Source organism: Natator depressus, chromosome 2 (genome assembly GCF_965152275.1).
Source record: "Natator depressus isolate rNatDep1 chromosome 2, rNatDep2.hap1, whole genome shotgun sequence".
NCBI lineage: Eukaryota > Metazoa > Chordata > Testudines > Cheloniidae > Natator > Natator depressus.
In genome coordinates, this window is record NC_134235.1 from 69356208 (window position 1) to 69381672 (window position 25465).

Below are 25465 nucleotides of genomic sequence, written 5' to 3' on the forward strand. Positions count from 1 at the left end.
GGTGTTTATTTGTGGGGTAATTCTTATATGTATATAGATCAAGGCATTAGACATTTTTATCCCCTACTTGTTATTAACAAGCCAGATGGTACAGGCTGCCTTCACTCATATTTCCAATTACCAGACTGCAAAATGAAATATACATGGGGCAAAGGAGAGGATGTATATTAAAGAAGCATCACTGAGAAGTGGCTTTCTTGGAGACTTTGATTTACAAAAGGGGATAGGAGCTAGGGTATGCAGCCTCCTATACAGGGTACAGGATTAGCTGGAGCAAACTTGGGTAACCTCCAACATTTCAATACTTTTCCCCTCTTGTATCAGCCCATATCACTGAAATCTTGACTCCGCTTCTGTCAATTAGATTTTTTCTGTGTAAGATAGAAGAGCAATTTGATTGGCTTTCAAAACTGTCAGTCTGTGTGTGGGTGTGTAACCAGAGAAGGTATGGAAGAATTGGAAATTAACGTGGAGTTTGTGCATCCTCCCTCCCAACTCTTCTCCCCTCCCCCCACGCATATATATTATTAAATCTTAATAATAGGGAAATTGCTCCAACACTGGAATGAAATATACAGAAAGGCTAGTACAATTTATACAAGTATTGTTGCATAAGGGTAATTTCCAACCTTTGATTTCAAATGATGTTTATGAATCAAAATGGGATGATTGATTTGCAGCATAACAACATCTGATTATGCTTATAAGTATATATGTGTAAGCAGAATCAGGATGAGCTCTACCCTGACATCTGGTGGCGAGTCATGGAGGGTTATGGAAAAGAACGTCAGGGGCTGATCTCATTTGCCTAGGCACACCCACCCTGCCTAGATGGTCACTTTGGCTGCTGTAGGAGCCCCAGTTTCTCTGTTATTGGGGCAGGAGTAAACTGTTATTATCCTGATTATGGGAATCAAGGACAGTGGAACTGTACTTGGCCTTTTGTTATGATGGAGGGACTCACCATCAACTAAGCAGCACTCGCTAGGCAAGGGTCATGGATTCCAAAACCCAGTGAATGGAGAGAGGCTGGGGATAGGTATTAATACTTGGTGGTATGGGCCCTCTGGTAAAGGCCTTACATGCTAGTTAAACTTCCTCCTCTCTCCATTGTGGAATATCAGAGCTAATTTTGATTCCATTAGAAGTCTAGTTGCAGGCTGCTGAGCTGAATTCACTTGGGGCTAATGGTGCACCAGCACTGAGGCTCCCCTACTACAAGCTGAAATCACAAAAGAGCTAAACTTACTAAGAGCTGGAATCACTGAGTGTTGTGTTAAGTAGTGGGGGAGCCTGAAGATATATTGCAGAGCAGTTTGCGGGACGGCTGGCAGAGCAGAGCGGCTGGTGGAGCAGAGCAGTTTGTCAGATCCCTGGAGCAGCTCATGGGGGTGGCTGGCAGAGCGGAGCCCCATGGAGAGCTGGGGCAATCAGCTTTGGACCACGTAAGGTGCCCCTTAACCCGCCCCCCCATCTCCACCCAGGTTGGGAGGTAAAACTCTGCAGATAAACTTTCGAACTCTGGGGCTGCCCTGACCAGGGACAGAGACTTTTGGGTTGTTGGACTTTGGGGACTTTGGATGATTTTGGGTTGCTGGACTCAAGAACCAAAGGGAAAGGACACGCCCCAATTTGCTTGGGGTGGGTTTTTTGCTCATGGGTTGTGTTATGAATCCTGTTGGTGGTGTTTCCCCAACATAATGCCACATTTTTTTCTCTCTGTTATTAAAAGGCTTTTGCTACACTTTCTGTGCTTGTGACAGGGGAAGTATTACCTCTTGGAGGCGCCCAGTGAGGGTGATATATATTTGTCCCAGGTCACTGGGTGGGGGCTCGAGCCAGTTTTGCATTTTGTTATTGGAATGGAACCCCTAGATACTGAACCCAGCCCTTGTTGCTGCCAACTCTGACAGGCATAAGGATTACATATGTTATTAACAAACTGTGAGTTAAATCTTTTTAGAGAGATTCATGCCATGGGTCAGTGATTCCTGATAATACAGAAGATGTCAGCTTGGGTCAATCAATGGCATCATTTACAGAGTTTTAACTGAGTCAGCACAGACATCTGTGGGGAGTGTTTCGGGTGAAACTCATATTCCCAGCACTTTGGCCTGCAAAGCATAAACACAAGTGGCTAGGGCTATAGTGAGTTATGTGGGAAGTATTTTGCATGAAATTCACATACCCTTTTCCTCACTGTTTCAGGCTAAAAGCACTAACAAAATTGAATGGGGGGGCTGAATCTGTGGCCCAAGAACTGGTGAGCTAGGAGAATTTAGGTTAAAAGCAATTGTTTTTCTAGATTCCCCAGTTGCTCCTAGGGGCTATTCAGGAATTAATGACCCAGGATGTATATTAATGGATTCTGCTGGGTTGCTATAATTTGAGACATTTCAGATTGAAGAGCATAGATGGAGAAATTCCAGAGTACATCTTCCTCTCAAAAAAAAAAATCCTTCCACAAGAACAAGAAAGATGGCCTTGTGGTTAAGAAACAGGACTGGGAGTCCAATGACTTGTGTTATGTTCCTAGATCCTGTGCATCCTATGTGAGCTTAGGCAAGTCATTAAGGAAGTATTTTCAGACACAAGCCTCCATATCTGCCTACTTGCCTCTATGTGCTTGCACCTGCATTCGCATTTCAAATATCTTAATGCCTATGAGGTGCATGTTTGTCAGTGCAAATTCTCACTCTTGGGTTCACACGGGTGTTTTGATTATTTAAAGAATGAATGCAGGTGTTTGCATCTGCTGTGTTAATATGCAAGTACATGTGTATGCAACTGCAGATGCACATAAGATGAAGGCTGGAAGGGCGTGATTGGAAATATAACTCTTACTTCTTCTGTGCTGCAGTTTCCCATCTTCAAAATGCAGATGATAATACTTTTCCCACCACCACTGATGGCAGTAGACCCAACTGATGTTTGTAAAGCACTTTGAAATTCTTTAAAGGAAGTGCAAAGTGTTAATCATATGTGCAATCAATTAATTCACTTACAGCCCAAAAAGGACCTTTGTGGCCCTTGGAGTTGGTGTATAATAATAGTTGTTGTTCTCTATGTATATAAATCTCCCCACTGTATTTTCCACTGAATGCATCCGATGAAGTGAGCCATAGCTCACGAAAGCTTATGCTCAAATAAATTGGTTAGTCTCTAAGGTGCCACAAGTACTCCTTTTCTTTTTGCGGATACAGACTAACACGGCTGCTACTCTGAAACCAATAATAGTTATGTTATTCCAATAAAGTGTATCCCATCACCTTCCTTCTGTATCTATTCTTTTGAAGGCCATTGATGTTACTGACATTCCCAGGAAAGGTTAGGAGGAGATGAGAAATGTTCAAAACATAATCTCCTTACAAGTTTAAGACTGAGTTGACAATCTCTCCTAGTTGGTCACAACCGCACCAGATCCATTCACTGGTTTTGTTTTCATTTAATAAAATGAGCTAGTCCAAAGGTTGATTGGTTTCCTGAAGACTCAGCACTGAATTAGATGTTTGAAGAGCACTGACATCCAAGCAATTATCTCAGGCCTGCATTGCAAAGAAGTCGTTAAATAGAGGAACATCTGTGTACTCACGTACAGTTGCTGTTTCACCCACAAGCAGCTGTGGCACGCACCGGCAAAAATTCTCTACATGGTGATAATTACAGTGTGCATTACAAAGGAGGCATAGTCACAAAAGCATGCAATCAGCATATGCTTTTTACTTTATCTGGAATGGGGCAACCCTGCCAGATCCAAGGCTAATATACATGAAATGGGTTTCTCGGCCAAAATAAAAAAAAAAACATAACAAGTTTGGGAAACTCACACAGTGAACAGATTTTTTTTTTTTAATTTCAAGTTTGCTAGGCTGAAAAGCTTCATTAATTCAATGGGAGAAACAATTAAGCATGTAAAAGTGCCATCCTGGGCTCCCAAATTCTTCAATAGGTTACAACATGAAATCATTCTCTATGGTTTTGTTTTAATAAACTCTCATTGCTCACTCCACATTACTGGTCTATCTCAGGCTGATGCTGTTAGCAAACTATTTTAAAGAGCCACATTATTATAATTATTTACTTGTTTGATGGGAGGTTCTCCAGGTTCCAGTCAGGACTTGGGGTCTCATTGTACTAGCCATTCTATTAGCATTTAACAATGTGATGCTTCCTGACCTAAGGATCTTATGATGTATACTAGTTTTCCCTTCTTAATTTCTTTCATCCTCCTGGTAAAATTCTCTCCTGTGCCAGCACAAGGTCTATGACCCACCTATGGGCTAGCACAAAATCTATCCACCACTGAAATCCCACTTATGGGATTTTCAGGACTTAAGTGGGACTTACGTGATGCACAGACACATGCTGGCCCTCTGCATAGGAGTGTATTTCACCTGTGTATAATTTACTCATTCTGTATCTGTGCACTGTCAGACTTAACTATCTCCTTAATTATTAGAAGCTGAGGGTCATTCCATATGTGAAATACAGGTAACTATCCCTAGAGTTGAAACGAAGAATCAGTTTTGACCCCTGATTTTGATATCACAAGGTGTTCATGATCTCCAAAGAAAATGTACAGGTAAACAAGTTGTACATTTTGGGGCGGTGTCAATTAGCTACAATAAATTTAGAAAGAGATACTCAGTAATGTAGGACTCATTCGTTTCTAAAATGTAACTTTTTTTCCTTGAGTATACCTACATTCCATTCACGGCTCCAAAGGGCACAATCTAGCCCAAAGTAATTCAGAAGTAGTAGCATGTAGCAGGAATTAGTGATAAATATGTCTTCCTGAATTACACACGAAGGAGTATCTTTGTACCCAAATAAATCCTCATACGCTGTAAAATCCTAGGGAAACTATTTTCTATCCATAGAAGTAACTGGGTTTCCAACAGAAGAAAGATATTAATTAAACTTTAAAAGTCCAACAGCTATTATGTGCCATTAAGTAGGTTCTCAGATAAGGGCCATATAAGTCTCTGTATAGATAGATCGATCAATCAATCCTCCTTTTGCATTGCATACACTGCCCTCACTCATTAATAGTGGACCTTATGTCTCCTGGTTTCCATCATGTGCAGGACATTAGTCCTAAGCATCCTAACAGTTCTAAGACTCATCCACAAAAAAAGTTGTGAGTTGGAAGGGGGTATGGAAAATTGTGTATACTGAATAAACAAAGAGATGAACAGACTAGACACATTATTATTATTTACTCCTGTATCTATAAGGAGCTCAGTCATTTGTGTTAACAGATAATAAGACATGTAAAGCTACACGGACTTGTGTGTATGAGGATCATTGCCCTCTTCTGGAATAAGCTTAGGATAATTCTTTATGATCCGTCTAGCAGAATTATTGGAGTAAGCTGTTTGGCTTATTCGTAATACCTGTGTGTAGGAAGCCGAAGCCAAAGCCAGTGGCCTGAGTTCAAAACCAATTGTATTCTTTTAATATTGCTGTATTTTATGATCACATGGATTTCTGATCCAGCAGAAACTGGGGACTATATGACAAGGAAATAGCATAGGTCAGACTGAAATTTTGTAAATGGTAGTTTAGTTTACAGTAGGAAAATCACATGATTATGGTAAAGAAAGCAAAAGTCATGGAAATATTATTTAGCAGTCACAAGCCTTTATTTTTCACTCAGATAACCAGTAATCCAGTGTCTTTTATTCATTGATCAAACAAGACTCAAAACTTCACAGAATCCACTTCCATGAGAGAGATCACACATGCCCATCCTCAGGAACAATTGCTAGGTCACTTTAAAAAACAAACCAACATTACATATTACACTAAGTGAGACGAGATGGGTGAGGTAATATTTTCAGGTCTGAAGAAGAGATCTGTGTAAGCTTGAAAGCTTGTCTCTCTCTCATCAACAGAGGTTGGTGCAATAATGATTACCCACCTTGTCTCTCTAATATACTTGGGCCAAAATAGCTATAACACTGCATACTTCTTACACTTGTCAGGCTCCTGTTTCCTTCCCCAGATAGGAAACTGCTGAAGAGCACTGTGTCTTGATAGCATGACTGCAAATCTGAGCTTGTGTTGTTACACTGTATGATGCAAAGGAGGAGAGTGAGTAAAGGGAAGTTTAGGCTAAATAGCTGAGGGGAGATTTTCTTATAGTGAAATGTATTTTACTGAAGAGGTCCCACAAATGGATATGGTGGAAACCTCACCCGGTAGTACAATTAACCCCAGAACACCCCAAACACTAAAAAATACTTTGTTTTAGCTGGGAGACCGACTGAGGTTTCTAACAGATCTTGGGTAATATTTTCTAAAGTTCCTAAGGGTCAGATTTACAAAGGTATTTAGGCAGCGGACCCCTAAAGATACAGGTAGGCACCTGGGCATAAGCATGGGCCTAATTCTCAGAACAGGGATAGTCTTGCTGACTTCAATGGGACTACTTACAGTTAGGCATGTACTTAAGTAAATTGCTGAATCACTTTCTATACACGTACTGAAATAAAACAGTGCTTTTGGTAAAAGCATATGCCAACCTTTTGTGCTTGCCCTGCCTAGAGTTAAAATGTGAAGCTGCTGCTGTTGTGTGTAGTTTCCTGCACATGTGCAGCTGGCACGGTACAGCCTCTTCCCAGTCGTGTTGAAGATGAGCAGGAAGCATACACATAAATTGGCTCCTGCAGCTTCTTTAATAATTCATGTATTTTTGCTCTCTTCCATAGTTAATGAACCTTCCCCCACACTCACCCCCATTCCCTCTCCCATTCAGTCAGTTTGTTGTGGTTTCATATATCTAATCCATCTGTCACTCGATTATAGCTATTGAGCACCTGTTATGGATTTCTAGAGTTTCATTCAAGCTGTTGACAAGTTATCCACAAATTGGCCCTTGTCATACTGTCAGCGTGTTGAGTGCTCTTTCGTGAATTCTTTTTGGGCATACAAAATAATGAACAGAAGACACCAAGGCTTCTGAATTAAGCAGTTTCGTTTTCCTTGTATTTCCTTGAACTGTTAACAGATTGGAAGTTACTTGCTGGTGATACTTTTTTCAAATCTTTGTTAAAATATTTGTCTTCTCTTTACAGATCCTTTTGTGTGAATAATCACAACACAACTTGCTAGCGGTGTCAGGGTAAGTTGTGTTGACAATGACACTGTTGTATAGCCTGATCTGCAGCTACTATAAGATGATCATTGCTTCCTCCACACATGCTTTCTTAGTAAATGCCAATATGACACTGCTGCTTTTATTCTGGCCAGGCAGGCAGGGGACAGAGAGAGCGCCAATTGTTAGCTGAAAAGAATAGACACGTATATATAGAAATAGAACCAGCTGTTAGTTCATTCAGCCCAGAGGATGTTAGGGATGCTAAGGGGTGCATTGACCTCGATAACGACAAATATAACCAACAAAAACTTAATAGTGACACATACAAGTAACATCACTCCAGAACAAAAATCTTTGTTAAACAAAGTTAAGGTTGAAAATGAGTTTCAGTTGAGTCTGAATAACATCCCCCATAAAAATATCACTTTTCATTATAAAGATTCTAAAACCCTAACATTGCAAAGTCCAGAAATGTACAGGGTCCCAGTTACTTCCCCACTGCCATATCATTGTTCATCACTTACTATCACCCCACTTGTCTTACATTGTCCACACAGCATTAACTTCGCCTCTTGTAGTCTTTTATGTTAGAAATATATTGTTGGAAGTATAAGTTGATGTTATCTACTGTTTCCTAAAGGTCTTGAAAAGCTTTTGAAAGGTATATATTGCCAGGATACATTACGCTATGGCAGAGTTCTGAACATTTTCTCATAGTATGAGGTGTTGGTAGTGGAGAAGAATATGTTTATGAATCAAAATAGGATGATTGATCTGTTTGCTATTATGAAATGAGTCGATCATATGTTGTAGAGGATTTAAGTAAGTAAAAGTAGCATGTGCATGTTTGTATATATAACTTTATTTTGTAGCAATAAACATATGTACATTTTAATAGTAAATAATGCTGAAGTTGATGGCTCCTTTGACTAGTAAATGAGATTTTATAATTTCCCAGGAATTTGGTATTCTGATGTGTGTGTATTTTTGGACCTTTTAGAAGAAAAAGTCAAGGTTTTGTGGGCAGCCTAAGTCATATGGGGTGTTAGTAAGGGATGATAAATTATAAGGCAATTGGGATGGAAAGAGGCTGGATCTCTTAACTGTTTGTTGTTGTTTTTTTAAAAGACTTCTCAGCATTCAGGGAATTCTGAAGCTGTAGAATTTTTGTAACGGAGGTGTAACTTTTTTTTGTTAGTATTCTTCCTTCTCCGGCATTGCAGGAAAACAATACATCATATAAAATTATTGCACTGATTAACCAATAGGTGGCAGGACTTCAAAGCAAACTATGAGGTGAAGAAAAAATGCTGAAAACAGAACACACAGCTACCTCAATCTCCATAATTAATTAGGTCAAAAAAATTGTTAGTATGCATTCACTTTTCATGTTGTTTAGAAATATTTTTGTTTTTTCTACAGTCATAGTCATCCAGAAAAAATTGTTAGATTCTGCAATAACAAAAACATCTCTTAAAATGCAACAAAACAAAATACAACAAAAATGGGAAATAGTCGCCTAGGAGCTTTTGAAAATCCCACTAAGTGCCTGTCTGCATCTTTAGCCATCTACATACTTTTATAAATCAGACCCTAAGTGCCTAAATCACTTTTGAACATGGGATTTCAGCTCCTAAATTACTTGGGTGTTTCCAAAAAAAAATTTCCTGGCTCTTACAGTGAAAGTCAACCACTTGAACGTTAGCCCTGCTGCAAGCTCTATTCCAGTAGAGTCAGACTGTCATACCTGTAATGCGGCTACTTCTGGAGTTTGTTATTCCACAAGTAGCTCCATTGACTTCATGGGACTAGTCCTGGTGTAAGGTATCCAGCATGAGTAAGTGTCACCATCTGGTCTATTGGAAAAAGGACATGACACATCAGTGAAGTTCTGGAACAGCCTTCCAATGGGGTTAGTGAGGGCAAACAACTTACCTAGTTTTAAGATGGAGCTTGATGAGTTTATGAATGGGAGTATTATGACAGGATTATCTGCCATACCAAAGCACTGGATTTGATGACCCAGGAGGCCCCTTCCAGGCCCAAGTTACTACCAGCACAGGAAATGACAAAAGTATTGGGTTTTCTAATCACACCATGTTTAAAATACATCACTTTTCACGGGAGGTAGTTTTTTAAAAAATAAACCATCGATAATTTTGCCCCCTTCTGCTTCCTTAAGAGTACAAAAAACATTAATTATTTCCTTCTTTCTTTCAGTGACTGATGGCATGGGCAGTTAAAGGAGTACATTAATGGAGGAAGATGTATTTGAGCAAAAAACTGCTTTTCTGGTCACTAAATGCCAAAGTGAAGTAAAGGGGGTTTGATAACTGTAAAAATCTTCTTCTGCAAGTACATAGTACTCCATTACCCTGAACGTTATTTCCTTTACATGAGAGAAAAAGAGTTTTAAAAACAACATAATTAAAATAATGCATCTTTCCTCTGGCTTCAGGGGTGTGCCACACTGTCAGAGATAGGGTTTATAGACCCAAACCTGCTCACACTGAAATGATTCCAGAACTGAATAACCATATGAGAGCACAGCTAGAAAGTGAGTAACTCTTGGGGGAAAGTGACTGGATTGAATGGATTTAGGCCAGATTCTGATATCAGTTATTTCACTGAAAATCCAGAGCAAGTCCATTGAATTCAGCGTAACTGAGATCACAATCTGAGTCAAACAATGTCTCTAAGGATTTCATTGTCATTTGTGAGTGGATATTTGGTCTGTCTAGGTTGTAATTTTCCCATATTTATCATGTGATTAATAACATAACTCTGTTGTAGTGATGGGATGTAAACTACATCAGAACATAAGAATGACCATACTGGGTCAGACCAAAGGTCCATCCAGCCCAGTATCCTGTCTACTGACAGTCACTGATGCCAGGGCCAGGACCAGATTAAGACCTTTAGAGGTACTAAGCACTGAAAAGATTATGGTGCCCCCCCATATGTAATTCAAAAGAAAAGCAATACTATACCGTAAAATAAAATGTTATGTTTCAAAATGACACCAAATTTACATGTATGCTGAAATTAAAATAGCTTCTTTCTAGATTTTCTGATTGCAAAATTCTGGATAAGTTCATTGAAGCTGACTTGACAAAGCATGTCCGCTTCCATACACAATAGCAAAAGTGAATCAAGTCTGTCCTGAGACGTTGTTCTCTGAGGGTTTTTTATTCTTTTCAGCTGAGAAAAGATTTTTCCCATGATGACTACTTTGATGCTTTTTTTGAAATATCAAATATCAAATTTTTTCAAAAAAAAATCTCAATTTTTTTGGCTCAGTCTGCCTATTGGGTAATCCAGCCCTGCAGGTACCCCAGAGGGAGTGAACGTAATGGGTAATGATCAAGTGATCTCTCTCCTGCCATCCATCTCCACCCTCTGACAAACAGAGGCTAGGGACACCATCCTTTACCCATCCTGGCTAATAGCCATTAATGGACTTAACCTCCATGAATTTATCCAGTTCTCTTTTAAACCCTGTTATAGTCCTAGCCTTCACAACCTCCTCAGGCAAGGAGTTCCACAGCTTGACTGTGCGCTGAGTGAAGAACTTCCTTTTATTTCTTTTAAACCTGCTACCCATTAATTTCATTTGGTGACTCCTAGTTCTTATATTATGGAAATAAGTAAATAACTTTTCCTTATTCACTTTCTCCACACCACTCATGATTTTATATACCTCTATCATATCCCCCCTTAATCTCCTCTTTTCCAAGCTGAAAAGTCCTAGCATCTTTAATCTCTCCTCATATGGGACCCATTCCAAACCTCTAATCATTTTTGTTGCCCTTCTCTGAACCTTTTCCAATGCCAGTATATCTTTTTTCAGATGAGGGGACCACATCTGTACGCAGTATTCAAGATGTGGGCATATGATGGATTTATATAAAGGAAATAAGATATTTTCCATCTTATTCTCTATCCCTTTTTTAATGATTACTAACATCCCGTTTGCTTTTTTGACTGCTGCTGCACACTGTGTGGACGTCTTCAGAGAACTATCCACGATGACTCCAAGATCTTTCTGCTGATTAGTTGTAGATAAATTAGGCCCCATCGTATTGTATGTATAGTTGGGGTTAGTTTTTCCAAAATGCATTACTTTACCATTTATCCACATTAAATTTCATTTGCCATTTTGTTTCCCAATCACTTACAGGGAAGTACAGGTACCTCAAGAATGTCTGATGAAAAACATATTTTTTTCAAAAATGAATTTTTGTTTCTTTGTTAAAATTTGCTAGAAAATTCTGTTTTTTGTGATTAGAGTTAGGCAAAGTGAAAAAAAGGATTGTTTTGATTCTCTCTTGGGCCTAGACAGTCTCCAGGGCATCTTTCTGGCTGGTGAAGTTACTGTATTTATTTTTTTATTTTCTGCTTTATAAGGGATTCTAGGATCTGACTTGGTTTTATTGATGTAAACTAGCAGCGAGGCCAATCACATAAGAGAATAGCTCACTTTCTGGCTGGCAGCAACTTCTCTTGCCAAAAGTCATCCAAAGGTATATCTGTCATTTCTAGATAGATCTTACCTGTCGATTATGTGTTCATAAATTCCTACAGCAAACTTTTGAAATTGTAGTTCCAGTAAATTAGCTGTAACATAGAAGAGTTTGGCATTGTACTTACTCGTTCGTCTTTCCTTCAGCTGGCCAGTTGTTTTACTGTGACAGAAAGACTGACACCAAGAGATTCGTATCAATACATAAAAGTAGATCAGCTGCAGCGATGCTGGGAACTACTTCCATGTGCCTGATCTAGCATTGGTCACTGGTGATTAAAAAGACATCCATATAGACATTAACAGGCCTGATTTGCCACTGCACCTTTGTGAAGTCATTTTTACCTGTGCAAATGTATATTATATGTGGCTGCATAAGCTGCAGGGCAGTGGCAAATCAGGCCTGTTGTATGCAGTCATAGAGCCTTAAAATGTCACTTGTTTGGCAGAAAACATTTTTTTTATTAAGAGAAACACAGTGTCATTCAGTGGATTTCACACTGCAGGGCATGTGGAATTTTAAGGCTGTAGCACTCTATAACCCATCTATTCCAGTCCAGTTGTATAAGAATACAATACTTTAGTCAGTCAGGTAATGTATTACTCTTTTTCATTGATTTTTCACTCATAAAGCCACCCTTTCCAATAAAGCCCTTTTTAGAAAGCTTTCATAAATGGAACACTCTTTATCCACACACAAGTCCTTTTTTGACCTTTCAGCAAGTATAGAATGAGTCTACATTGAAACGTGTTTTTCAGGACACTATTGGCAAGTGCAATTTTTTTCCTTTAATTTTCATGCTACTTTGCTTTTGACTATGCACCAGGGATATTTTTAGTTTATTGATGACTGCACCATCTGGCTGTTTTCTATTATTACTAATATAACAGAGTTTTGAAAAACTGTCCTTTTCTCCTTTGACATGTGGCTTTGGGCAGCTCATAGGTCTTCAGTGATAGCATGTACTAAAAAATGATGTATGATCTTGACCTTCTTAGTTATGAGAAACACATCTCTTAAATAGCACTCCTAGTTGTACTTTTTGGCAGGTATATAAAAGTTCAAGTAAGGAGGTTGAGACAGCTTTCAAAGCCCATTCTCTTGTTCCCTTGGCTTCTAGGGACCAGAGAATCCCTCTGTTCTGAAGGATGAGAGCCCAACCTCCAATGGTAAGGCTTTAAGAGGCAGTGATACGCTCCAAAGGGAGTCCTGAAGTGCCTTTTTCATCAAAGGTTGAAGGAAGGCCTTCAGTAAAGGGAGACAGGGAGTCCTTTGCTGAAAGGCTTTTACAGGGAGAAGTTTGGTCCTGTGGTGAAGGCAAGATATTTTGATTCACTCCCTGGTTCAGACACAGACTTCCTGTGTGACCTATAGCCAGTTTTTATATAAAGAACTCCATACCCAGCAAGATTCATTTATGAACCTAAGTGAAGTGTCCAGATTTTCCTGTGCTCAGCACTCAGCAGTTTCCCTTGTGGTCTCAACTCTGGGTATGGAGCACTTTGTACAAATCTGGCCTGTTCTCTCTGTGCCTCAGTTTCCAATTTTCTGCTTTGTTATCTTTCTTTCTCCTGATAGATCCTTTGTCCAACTTGTCTATTTTGATTGTAAGCTCTTTGGGGCAGGAGCTGTCTCCATTTTGAGCACTGCTCTTGGTTGGGGCCTCTCCAGGTTATACTACAATACAAATAAAAAGAAATTTACTGAGGTGAAAAAAAATTAGAAGGCTTGGAAAACTGGTGAATTGCTAAAGATATATTGCACTTTGTTATAGCTGGTGATAATGTCCTTCTCGAATCGAGAGCCTGTTTGAGAAGAATAAGTGTATGGGGGCAGGGGGGAATAAGTGTGTGGGGGAAGGAATTTGCAAACAATTTAAATAACCACAGATTTGTTTTCCTAGTCCCTGTGACCCCATTTATTCACTTTCTGTAAACATTCATCTGAGGGATTTCTTTTATTTTGTTAGGAATGTTCACACAGAAAATGTCAAAAATACTCATACAAATACATATTTATATGATTATTCATGCAACCTCTTTCAAGATCTGTGTGGTTCTGGGAGTCATCCAAACAGATGTTTTGATACCATAGTGGTACACATACAGAAATCAGAAATCAAATGCAATTCTATAACCTTAATGACCAATCACTCAGTACAGATAGTAAATTACAAATGGTGAACTCTCTAAGCAACAGTAGTAAAGAATGCTTTACAAGCTATCTATAGATTGAAGTATGTTTGCATAAACTTGTTGAATAATTCTTAGTAGCAAATTCATAAAAACTGAAATATGTTTGTGGATAATTTACTAACAGAGAAGAGAGGGATTAAATTAACCAAACTACTGTAAATGGTTTGCCAGCTCTAACTGAGAATAAACTAAACATGGAGTGGCCTTATCCGTAGAGCTGGGTAAACAACTGATTTTTCTGTTCACTGGCAGTTTCAAACAAAAATTCATTTTACTCAAACCAAATCAAAAAGTTGAAAAAAAAAAAAAGAAAAAATTCAGCAAATTGAAAACATCCATGTGTGTCAAATGAATTAATTGGGTCTCAATTAATAAAAAATTCCAAGTAGGTAATATAATTAATGCCTGTTAATGTGGGTTAATGAAAAATAGATCCTGTCAAGCTAAACTGATTTTTTATGAGATTACAAATTTGGTTGATAAAGGTAATAATAGTGATGGTGTAATATACTTAAATCTCTGTAGGACATTTGACCTGATACCGCATGACCTTTTGATTAAAAAACTAGAAAGATATAAAATTAACCTGGCATATGTTAAATGGATTAAAAGCTGGCTAACTGATGGGTCTCAAAATGTAATTGTATATGGGGAATCATCGTCGAATGGGAGTGTTTCTAGTGGGGTCCTGCAGGGATTGGTTCTTTGCCCTATGCTATTTAACATTTTTATTAATGGAAGAAAACCCAAAATTATCACTGATGAAGTTAGCAGATGACACAAAAATTGAAGGAGTGGTAAATAATGAAGAGGACAGGTCACTGATACAGAATGATCTGGATTGCTTGGTAAGCTGGGTTCAAGAAAGCTATATACATTTTAATATCACTAATTGTAAATCTATGTATCTAGGAACAAGGAACGTAGGCCATACTTACAGTTTGAGGGACTCTAGCCTTGGAAGCTGTGACTGAAAAAAAGATTTGAGGGTCATGGTGGATAATCAGCTGAACATGAGCTCCCAGTGCAATGTTGTGACCAAAAGGGTTAATGCGATCCTTGGCTGCATAATTATAGGAATCTTGTGTAGGAGTAGACAGGTTATATTACTTCTGTATTTGTCACTGGTATGACTTCCGCTGGAATACTGTGTCCAGTCCTGGTGCCCACAATTCAAGAAAAAAGTTGATAAATTGGAGAGAGTTCAGAGAAGATTTGTGAGAATGATTACAGGATTAGAACGTATGCCTTACAGAGATAAACTCAAGAAGATCAATCTATTAGCTTAACAAAGAAAAGGTTAAGAGAGTACTTGATTACAGCCTATAAGTACCTACATGGAGAACAAATATTTAATAATGGGCTCTAACAGTAAGAGTAATTAACCAATGGAATAATTTACCAAGGGTCATGGTGGATTCTCCATCACTGACCATTTTTAAACCAAGATTGGATGTTTTTATAAAAGATCGGCTCTAGGAATTATATCCATGGCCTGTATTAGACAGGAGGTCAGAGTAGATGATCGCAATGATCCCTTCTGGCCTTGGAATCTATGAATCATGTTTTATTCAACCTGAAATTGATTTTTTGATTCCTTTTAAAAGGTTAGATTCAGAAAACGGGAGGGTGGGTGTGATGGGAAGAGGAAGTAGTAGGAATGCCACCCTTCCTATAACCTTAGCCCAGAGGTCAGGGTACTTACCAAGGATGTGAGAAGCTCAGGTTCAGTTCCCGTCTCTGCCTAAGAAGGTATTTCCACTTGGGTCTCCTACTTCTCAGCTGTGTGCCCAAACCGCGAGGCTACGGAATATTCTGGTACCGATCAATAGTTTTTGAAACTATTCCGCTTTTTATAAATAATTGATCACCAGAGCAGGGACTTGAATTTTGGTCTCCCACCTCCTCAGTGTGTACCCTAATCACCAGGCTAGCCAGTGGGTTCCCATTAATCATGTTAGTAACAAACTGCTAATAATTCTCATGGAAATTATTTTAACTACATTTACAGACCACTTGAGTTGCGTGATAAATACTACAGCTGAGTCTTGCTCTGCAAAATAGTTAGAAAAATCACTTCCCTTGTTGCGGATGGAAGACTTTAATTGGTTCCTAATATTGATAAGCTTTATGTTTCAACCCAAGTCTGCTGGTATGTCTGAATCTGTGTATAGTAAATGTGTTAGTAAAACATGCATGAGTTAGCTGCAAACTCTTACATATTATTTTGGTTAAAATAGTTATATGCTAAAAGAAAACATTACACTAGCACCACCTGTGGCTAGATTGATCTATAGAAGGGAAAAGTACTAAGGCTTTGTCAGTCCTTTATAGCATCAAAGTAGTTTTTCTAAGAAATTGTTTTATCAGTCATCAGTCATCCAAGGAAAAATAAATACTTAGATACTGATGGGCTTGTATAACAATCCAAATCAGACTTGAAAAGAACACTAGTGAATCACCTTGTGTTGTGTGCACCCCATCCCACAGAGATTTTACTGTCCACATCTTCACCATTCTCTCCTCGCTCTTATTTGAGACTCAAATTACTGCCTGCACAAAGGGATGGAAAAGGCTGAGCTCCACCTGAAAAGGGCTATTTCTGTCATATCATAAAACGCCTTTCTGAAACCTCAAAGAGGCACCACCATGGCTTAGATATCCTTAGGTAGGAGGACAAGACACATACTGTTCCCACCATCTTGGTGAGGAATCACCAACAGGATTTCTTGTTGCACCTAGGTGTTCCATGGCGTCTGTATTGGGTGAGTAAAGTCTAGAGGTAAGGTCAGACTCTAGAGATTAAAGAGGCTAGAAGGATGCTTGTAGGGAGGGGAGGTGGGGTCTGGTCTGAAAGCATTAGACTGAAGTGAAAGGGAAGGGAAAGAGAGTGTCAGTACAACATATTGACTGATTATTTTTTAGTTTCCCCACTCTGTGCTGTCTGAGGAGTCCCTGGCACTTCCAGTAAATTCTTGCAACAAAGGAGCTAGGCAGGTGAGTGCAGCTGAGGTAAAGCCACAGGAACTGTGTGGGTAGCCCTAGCCTGGAGCTGACCTAGAAGACCTGTGTAGACCTCATGGTACCCTTTGGATTCTAGGGGTTGTCTTCACTACCAGGGTAAGTTGACCTAAGTTACGCTACTCCAGCTATGTGACTAAAGTAGCTGGAGTTGACATAGCTCAGGTCAACTTACCCTGGTGTCTTCACTGTGCTGTGTCAACGAGAGATGCTCTCCAGTTGACTTACCTTACTCTTCTGGGGAGGTTGGAGTACTGGAGTCAACCGGAGAGTGCTCTGCTATCGATTTAGTGGGTCTTAATTAGACCTGCTAAATTGACACCTGCTGCATCGATTGCAGCAGAGTCCATCTCCCCAGTAGTGAAGACAAGCCCTAAGGTGCCTGTCATAAACATACAGCTAAGAGTAGCATAAAATTCCTCCTTTACCTGTAAAGGGTTAATCAGTTCCATTAACCTAGTTGGCACCTGACCAGAAGGACCAATGGGGAAAGAAGATATTTTCAAATCGGGCGGGGGGGGTTGTTTGTGTTCTTTTTTGTTGTCTCAAAGACAAATAGAGAAACCAAGCAAGTAATCCAGCTCCTACTAAATGATACATCTAAAATTACAGAAATAGTAAGTAATAACAAGGAAATGCATTAGAGTATCTTTTGTTTTAGCTTGTGAATTTTCCCTATGCTAAGAGGAAGATTTATTACTGTTTTTTGTAACTTTAAAGTTTTGCCTAGAGGGAAATCCTCTGTGTTTTAAATCTTATTACCCTGTAAAATTACCTTCCATCCTGATTTTACAGAGGTGCTTCTTTTACTTTTTTTCTTTATAATAAAGTTCTGTTTTTAAGAATCTGATTGGGGTTTTTAGTGTCCTAAAAACCCAAGGGTTTGGTCTGTGCTCACCTTGTTTACTCTCAAGCCTCCCCAGGAAAGGGGGTGAAGGGACTTGGGGGGATATTTTGGGAAAACAGGAACTCCAAGTGGTCCTTGTCCTAAATCTTTGTCTAACTCACTTGGTGGTGGCAGCAATACCGTCCAAGGACAAGAAAGAATTTGTGCCTTGGGGAAGTTTTTAACCTAAGATGGTAGAAATAAGCTTAGGAGGTCTTTCATGAGGGTCCCCACATCTGTACCCTAGAGTTCAGAGTGGGGAGGGAACCCTAACAGTGCCAAACTCCTCTACTCCCACCATGAAAAAAATTCTTGGCAGATCCATAAGGGTTCTCTCACAATATTTGCACTTTACTACATGGATTATTCTTGCACTGAGGACCATCTGGGCTTACATTATTCTCTAGTTTTCGTTCTTTTTCTTACCTAAGTTTATCTTTCCTCCTGCTGCTTTGTCCAATGCACATTTCGCCCACCATGAAGTGAATTTCTTTTTCATTGTTTTCACTTTAAGCAAAGCTCCTTGAACTGTTTCTCTTAGCAAAACAAAACCAATATCTTTTGTGGGCTAAATGGAAAAGAAAACCTGGGCAAGATTTTCTAAAGTGACTAGTTGTTTTGGGTGCCTCCATTTTGGGTGCCCAACTTGAGGTGCTTTAAAGGGGCCTGATCTTCAGAGAGTGGGTGCTCAGGTGCCTTTGAGGTATCAAGGTGGGTACCCAAAAACTGAGGCAATAATGGGTGGCAACTTGTTTCTTATTTAAAGACACATGCTTCTTCCCCACCACCATCCTTTATTTGCTATTCCCTTTATTCAAACCAGTGGTGGGATAAGCTATAAGGTAATACAGTCATTGACAGACGTTCTGGTTAAACTTGGATTTATGCTGGAAATGGCCCACCTTGATTGTCATGCACATTGTGGGGAGAGTGGTCAGTTTGGATGAGCTATTGCCAGCAGGAGAGTGAGTTTGTGTGTGTGGGGGGGGGGGGGGTGAGAAAACCTGGATTTGTGCTGGAAATGGCCCACCTTGATTATCATGCACATTGTAGGGAGAGTGGTCACTTTGGATGAGCTATTACCAGCAGGAGAGTGAGTTTGTGTGTGTGTGTGTTTTTTTGGGAAAAGTGGGGGGGTGAGAAAACCTGTATTTGTGCTGGAAATGGCCCACCTTGATTTTCATGCACGTTGTAGGGAGAGTGGTCACTTTGGATAAGCTATTACCAGCAGGAGAGTGAGTTTGTGTGTGTGGTTTTTGGAGGGGGGTGAGGGGGTGAGAGAACCTGGATTTGTGCTGGAAATGGCCCACCTTGATTATCATACACATTGTGAAGAGAGTGGTCACTTTGGATGGGCTATTACCAGCAGGAGAGTGAGTTTGTGTGTGGGGGGGGCGGAGGGTGAGAAAACCTGGATTTGTGCTGGAAATGGCCCAACTTGATGATCACTTTAGATAAGCTATTACCAGCAGGAGAGTGGGGTGGGAGGAGGTATTGTTTCATGGTCTCTGTGTATATAATGTCTTCTGCAGTTTCCACAGTATGCATCCGATGAAGTGAGCTGTAGCTCACGAAAGCTCATGCTCAAATAAATTGGTTAGTCTCTAAGGTGCCACAGGTACTCCTTTTCTTTTTGAGAAAAACCCTAGCTAGCTGTAGCAGATAGAGCTAAACTGCATTGCATCAAAACAGCTTTTTTTCTTCCCTAAGGAAACTGTTGAGGGAAAGAAGCCTTAGCCCCAGCATATGCTTCAGGTTCTTCTAACTTGTGTGACTGGCTACTATAAGATATTGCAGGAATACCTCTCTTCTAATACTTTTGTGGATTAGTGTTGTGGGAAGCCACTGCCCATAATCCCAGCATACTTCCACCTCCTTCTCCTTTTTTTTCTTGTGCTTGCTGTAGCAGGTGTGTGCTTATTGAATTTAATAACTCTTCTTCATCTCCCTGCCAATACTTATTTGCCCCCCACAATAGACTCTTTCAGGCTTCATCCTGAATAATTCTAGATTACTCAAGTCATTGATCTTCCACAGCTTCCCTTGGGAAACTTTCTACATTCTAATAGAACTCACTCTTTGATATTCAAGCCCATGCTTTCCTTTGCACCACATCCCTGCACCAGTCCACCATCAGTGTGTTAAGCTTTTAATTTTGGTGTGTGTACCTGACTGGGACTATTTCATGACTTGTCATACAAGCTTCTCTCATAATTAAGATCAGAGTTCTCTATACCAGTATAATAGAGTTGAATAGCTTTTAGCACTATAATTCTAAAGAAACCTTTTAAAATCTCCTCTGATTTCACGTGTATGTGTGTGTGTACATATATACATATCTGATTTACAGCACCACACCAGAAATAACTGCTTTCAAATAAGGGAAGCAGTGAGATTTAAACCAACAAAATTAGGATTGTTATTAGTTATTATTCTAGTGTGATAGCACTAAGGACCCCAGACAGATATTAGGGCACCGTTGATTAGGCACTGTAACAACAAAGTAAATCCTTGTCCCAGTGAACTCACAATCTAGGATTTAAACAGTTCACAAGTGAATAAACAGATAAATGCAGAAAGGGAGGAGGGTAAAGCAGAAATGTGTTTGCCTAAATGAATTACAAGAGTTTGAAAGTTAAAGCTACAATGTTATCCTTTAATCTAGTCTGTTGTGTCAAACTACAGAGTTCTCCAAAGGAGGGTATTTAGTAGTTTATATGGAGCAATATCTTGGCATAAAACTTTGAAAGCAGAACAGGTAGGCCAAGGGCCAATGGTTGCTTTTCACTGTAAACTTCTGACTTTTTGTAAACTGAAGGTGGCTTAGGAATTTCTTTAAATGATGAATGTTTAAGTATCCAAATGCTGGTGGAATCGATCATAAAATGTCCGTTTGTTTTCCTCACTTACAGGTTCAGTATTAATATTTAATTGCACCAACCTTTGGGTGGCATTACTAATAAACTAAAACCACTTACATTTGGAAAAAGTGAGTTTGATCACCATTTGGGATTTCCTCAAGATTCTTAGCTCATCTATGAAATCCTTGATCTCAAGCTACATAACTTTAATGCAGACCTTCTGCAGCTTTGGATTTGTTCAATTTTCTTTTTTAAACCTATGAAAATAACCTCCAGCTTCTTTAAAATATAAAACTTTGGCATTTTAGAGAAACTGTAATGAGTCAATAAACCCAATTTGGAGGCTGGTTACTGTCACATAAATTAATTTGCCTGCTAAATTATCAGAGTTGCATCTACCTTTTTCACTACCATCTGCCTCACAACAAAGTTGGCACTGTACTCCTTTGAGAGGTGGACTATAAAAGTGTCATTTAAAAGAGCTTATTAACAAAATCCTTTTTACATTCCAATTTTCCTGTTCCTTGGTCATGATCATCTGAGGCAAATTGGTAGGAAGCACTCAAATGTCCATATGGCATGCACTGAGAAAAATACAGAAAAAAATGTGTATTTATATATACAACCTAATCTTTCAGGGGTTTGCCTAAGTGATTGGTCAGCGCCCTGCCCATACAGAGATGGCATGTGAAAGGTGGGATATTTCCTCTCATCGCTCTCTTGACCATGAGTCATACCTGTTTCCATTGCCATAAAATAGAAAGATTACAAACCACTTTTCCAGAGCTTGCTTTTGACATTTTTTTCCCCTTTCCAACTCCTTCTCATGTCTGTCATGCTTGGTAGTCCTGTTTTGTTTCTCTGCATAATTGGGCACTTGGCACATACTTTGCCATATCTGTCACCCTCCCAACAAGCATTCTCTCTGGAAATTTCCTGCAATATCCTTGAAAAATCTTATTGAATTAAGTTTGTCTTTGGAGTCCAATATAGTAAATGCAAAGTTTTTGTATTATTGTGGGCCAGGATTGTACATAACATTTCTAGGGGGAGGTGAATGCAAACCCAGGCTTTTGAAGTTACGCCGTGAGGGAAGGACCATTATCTGGTGATTACCTGTTCCTGAAATCTGAAGCTCAAAGTTCCAAGGAGTATAAAGGAAAGACTGAACTATTAATGGGGGTGTTGGTTCTGAACTAAGGCTGTTATGAATTTGTAACCTGTGATGGGGTGTATCAACCCTGCATTGTAAGGTGAGAGTTAAGGAGCTACTGTGGACATAGGAAGCCACCTTACCTCTGCTGGGCAGGCTCCCAGTGGTGGCAGCATTCAAAAGGGAGCAGCTCAGTTCAGTCTGGGCTGACTGAGGAGGAGAGCAGTTGGGTTCAGCAGACTCCTGTCAGGAAGCCACCAGGGTTCCACACCACCAGGACCAAGCCTCGTAGCCAAGCCAAGGAGGGCCTTCGGCTGTGAGAGCCAAGGGTAACAACTCGCTGTCACTACCAGAAGAGGCTCCAGAGAGGAACACAGGAAAGACCCCCATCAGTACAACGCATGATGATGCCAGAGGGTAGGAAGTGACCCAGGGAACATGCATAAGGGCACCAGACTCTAGGCCCAACACAGGGGCTATTGTTTTGAAGGGTCCTGGCTCAGAATCCAGTGGGGTAGGGTGGGCCTGGGTTCCTCTACCCCACTCAACCCCAGTGCTCCCTGAACTGTAGCCACAAAGTGAAGCAGCCTTGGGACACTCGCCATTAGGCATGAGGCGGTACTGCCAGCCCAGATCACACAGTCAACCTCTGACAAAACCACAAAAAACCCCTTGTTGGAGTTGGAAGGACTGACTCCTACCATAGTCCTTCTTGCAGCTGGGGGTGATCTCTGGTAAGTTTATTAGCACTTTTCTTTTAGGTTCTTTTATTGTTTTTAATATGTTTTTTCTGTAATCCTTTCTCCTTAAGAATAAATGCGCTTGCTTTTAAAGAGCTGTGTGGTAGCTCATCACTGCTGTCAGTTATGTTATTCATAGACTGCAAAGAGAAAGCAAAGCACTACGCTTGCTGGGAGCATCACAGTATAGATAGGGGAGCTGTGCAGTCTGGAAAAACCCCACGCAGGAGGAAGAGAGATGCATTGATGGCCACAGAGCCAGAAGCCTAGAGTCTGTGCCGTTTAGGGACCATGACAGGGAAGTACAGGTGCAGTTGCCCTGAACTATGACAGGAGGTATGCACAGAAACAAGCATATATCTTGGTGTCATCCAGAAATCACTCATAGAATCCAGAGATTGCAATGACCCTTTCAGAGGCTAATCAGGACATTTTCCTCAAGTGGCTAAAGTACTCCTGAATTTGGGAGAAAAATGTGGATTGAAAGCACAGAAAGGAGTGTTATATTGCAGAGAGTGATATGGTGTATATATAGCCAGTGTGGCTGAACATTAGGGGATGTTGGGGTTAAACCCACCAAATAACCCCACTAACAGCCACAATATAGATTCTGTATGTTATCTGTAGTGTCCCACTCACATACTCTTGATGGGGCTGGAGCTGCTCTGGACCCATTGAGGCTCTGCCACATATGAGCTGCAGGTAACAGATGTACAACAAGCCATATAGGCCCCTCTGAGGTAATTCAGATTTGGCACACACACACACAGAATATAGGACTCCCTGAAACAACGTTGCCTCCCTGCTGCTTCTGTTTCTGTTTCTTCAGGCCAGCAACAAGTGTATGTGCTGATTTCTGTCTATTTTTCTCTTCCCCCATGCAAATATCTGATGTTACCTTCCATTGTTGCTGCACTGCAGCCTCTGTAATCTTTAAAAGCTGTTTCAAACTCTTCAAGCTTCAATTTAGTTCAGTGTCCAGTCCTCCTACCCAAAACAACTGGTATAGACTGGGAAAAGACAGAACACTATTTCTCAACTCAGCTTAAACATACTTTGGCCCTTTCACATTGCATGGGTGAAGAGAGAGAGAGGGGGATAAGTTATGTTTACCCTGAGGAAGCTTGCTGAGTTTTAAACCCAGGTTAAAATGAGATGAGGCAACATGCTTTTAGCCCCAGTGTACACAGGAAGTTTGATTTTTTAACCTTCCCTTTTTCTTTTTGAGTTTGGAAATACTTAAGAGGTAGAAGTCATTATTCAAATCACAATGTCTAAATAGCCCGGCTGAGAGCATAAACGGTTCCCTTGTCTTAAAGCAGACCCAAAAACAGACAGTCTCATTAAATACTACTTTTGTTTTAACATCTAGAAATAAATGGCATTGTCATTTCCTGGACCGAGGTTCCCTGAAGCCCTAAACATTCGGACATACAGGGGAAATTATCAATATGATGTATGAGGATTTGGTCATGTTGCTTCCATTAACCTTATTGAGCATCATATAGCTAAATCCCCACACCGCATGCTATTATTCTACCCAATACAATAAACACACAGTAAGTATCATTTGTTTTAAAGAAGATATTTACATTTTTGTTCAATATCTTCATAAATGATCTGGAGGATGGTGTGGATTGCACTCTCAGCAAATTTGCGGATGATACTAAACTGGGAGGAGTGGTAGATACACTGGAGGGGAGGGATAGGATACAGAAGGACCTAGACAATTGGAGGATTGGGCCAAAAGAAATCTGATGAGGTTCAATAAGGATAAGTGCAGGGTCCTGCACTTAGGATGGAAGAATCCAATGCACCGCTACAGACTAGGGACCGAATGGCTAGGCAGCAGTTCTGCGGAAAAGGACCTAGGGGTTACAGTGGACGAGAAGCTGGATATGAGTCAGCAGTGTGCCCTTGTTGCCAAGAAGGCCAATGGCATTTTGGGATGTATAAGTAGGAGCATAGCGAGCAGATCGAGGGACGTGATCGTTCCCCTCTATTCGACACTGGTGAGGCCTCATCTGGAGTATTGTGTCCAGTTTTGGGCCCCACACTACAAGAAGGATGTGGATAAATTGGAGAGAGTCCAGCAAAGGGCAACAAAAATGATTAGGGGTCTAGAGCACATGACTTATGAGGAGAGGCTGAGGGAGCTGGGATTGTTTAGTCTGCAGAAGAGAAGAATGAGGGGGGATTTGATAGCTGCTTTCAACTACCTGAAAGGGGGTTCCAAAGAGGATGGCTCTAGACTGTTCTCAATGGTAGCAGATGACAGAACGAGGAGTAATGGTCTCAAGTTGCAATGGGGGAGGTTTAGATTGGATATTAGGAAAAACTTTTTCACTAAGAGGGTGGTGAAACACTGGAATGCGTTACCTAGGGAGGTGGTAGAATCTCCTTCCTTAGAGGTTTTTAAGGTCAGGCTTGACAAAGCCCTGGCTGGGATGATTTAACTGGGAATTGGTCCTGCTTCGAGCAGGGGGTTGGACTAGATGACCTTCTGGGGTCCCTTCCAACCCTGATATTCTATGATTCTATGATTTTTACCTTAACTTCTTAACAGTCCATCTCTCTTTTTTTATTGTGAGCCACAAACCCTGGCACAAACTGCTGCAGATACAGTACATTTTCTTCATCCATTATCATCTTTGCCCAGTAAATAATTGAAAAGGGCTGTCAAGGTATCTTTCATCATTTTTAATCTGTTTTTTCCCACTGCTTATAGAAACTCCATAGAAGCTTGAAACTGAAGTCCGCTTCCTTGGTTATTACTTTCCCCGGCTCATGCATACTGCCGGCTGGTTTGGCTTTTACAGGGATGCTAGCAGTGATTCAGCTTTAAGAAATTATTTTCAAGAAATCTAGTTATGTCACTTTTCAAACCTAGTTATAAGCAAAAATAAAGTAGCAGTAGCTGTATGAGACTTGGATTTCACTTCACAGGAGTTCCTGAAAACTCTGTGCATGTACTTTCAAGCCAT

At 40.2% G+C, this 25465-nt stretch overlaps 1 long non-coding RNA gene across 1 annotated transcript; it reads right to left on the reverse strand.

Annotated features, from left to right (window-relative positions):
* Window positions 1-6188: 6188 nt before the first annotated feature.
* LOC141981423 (uncharacterized) lies at window positions 6189-11966 on the reverse strand. The gene is made up of 3 exons (XR_012637772.1): window positions 11753-11966; window positions 8850-8958; window positions 6189-7288 (listed from the first exon to the last, which is right to left on the reverse strand). It is a non-coding gene; the product is annotated as an uncharacterized LOC141981423 (long non-coding RNA).
* Window positions 11967-25465: the final 13499 nt, after the last annotated feature.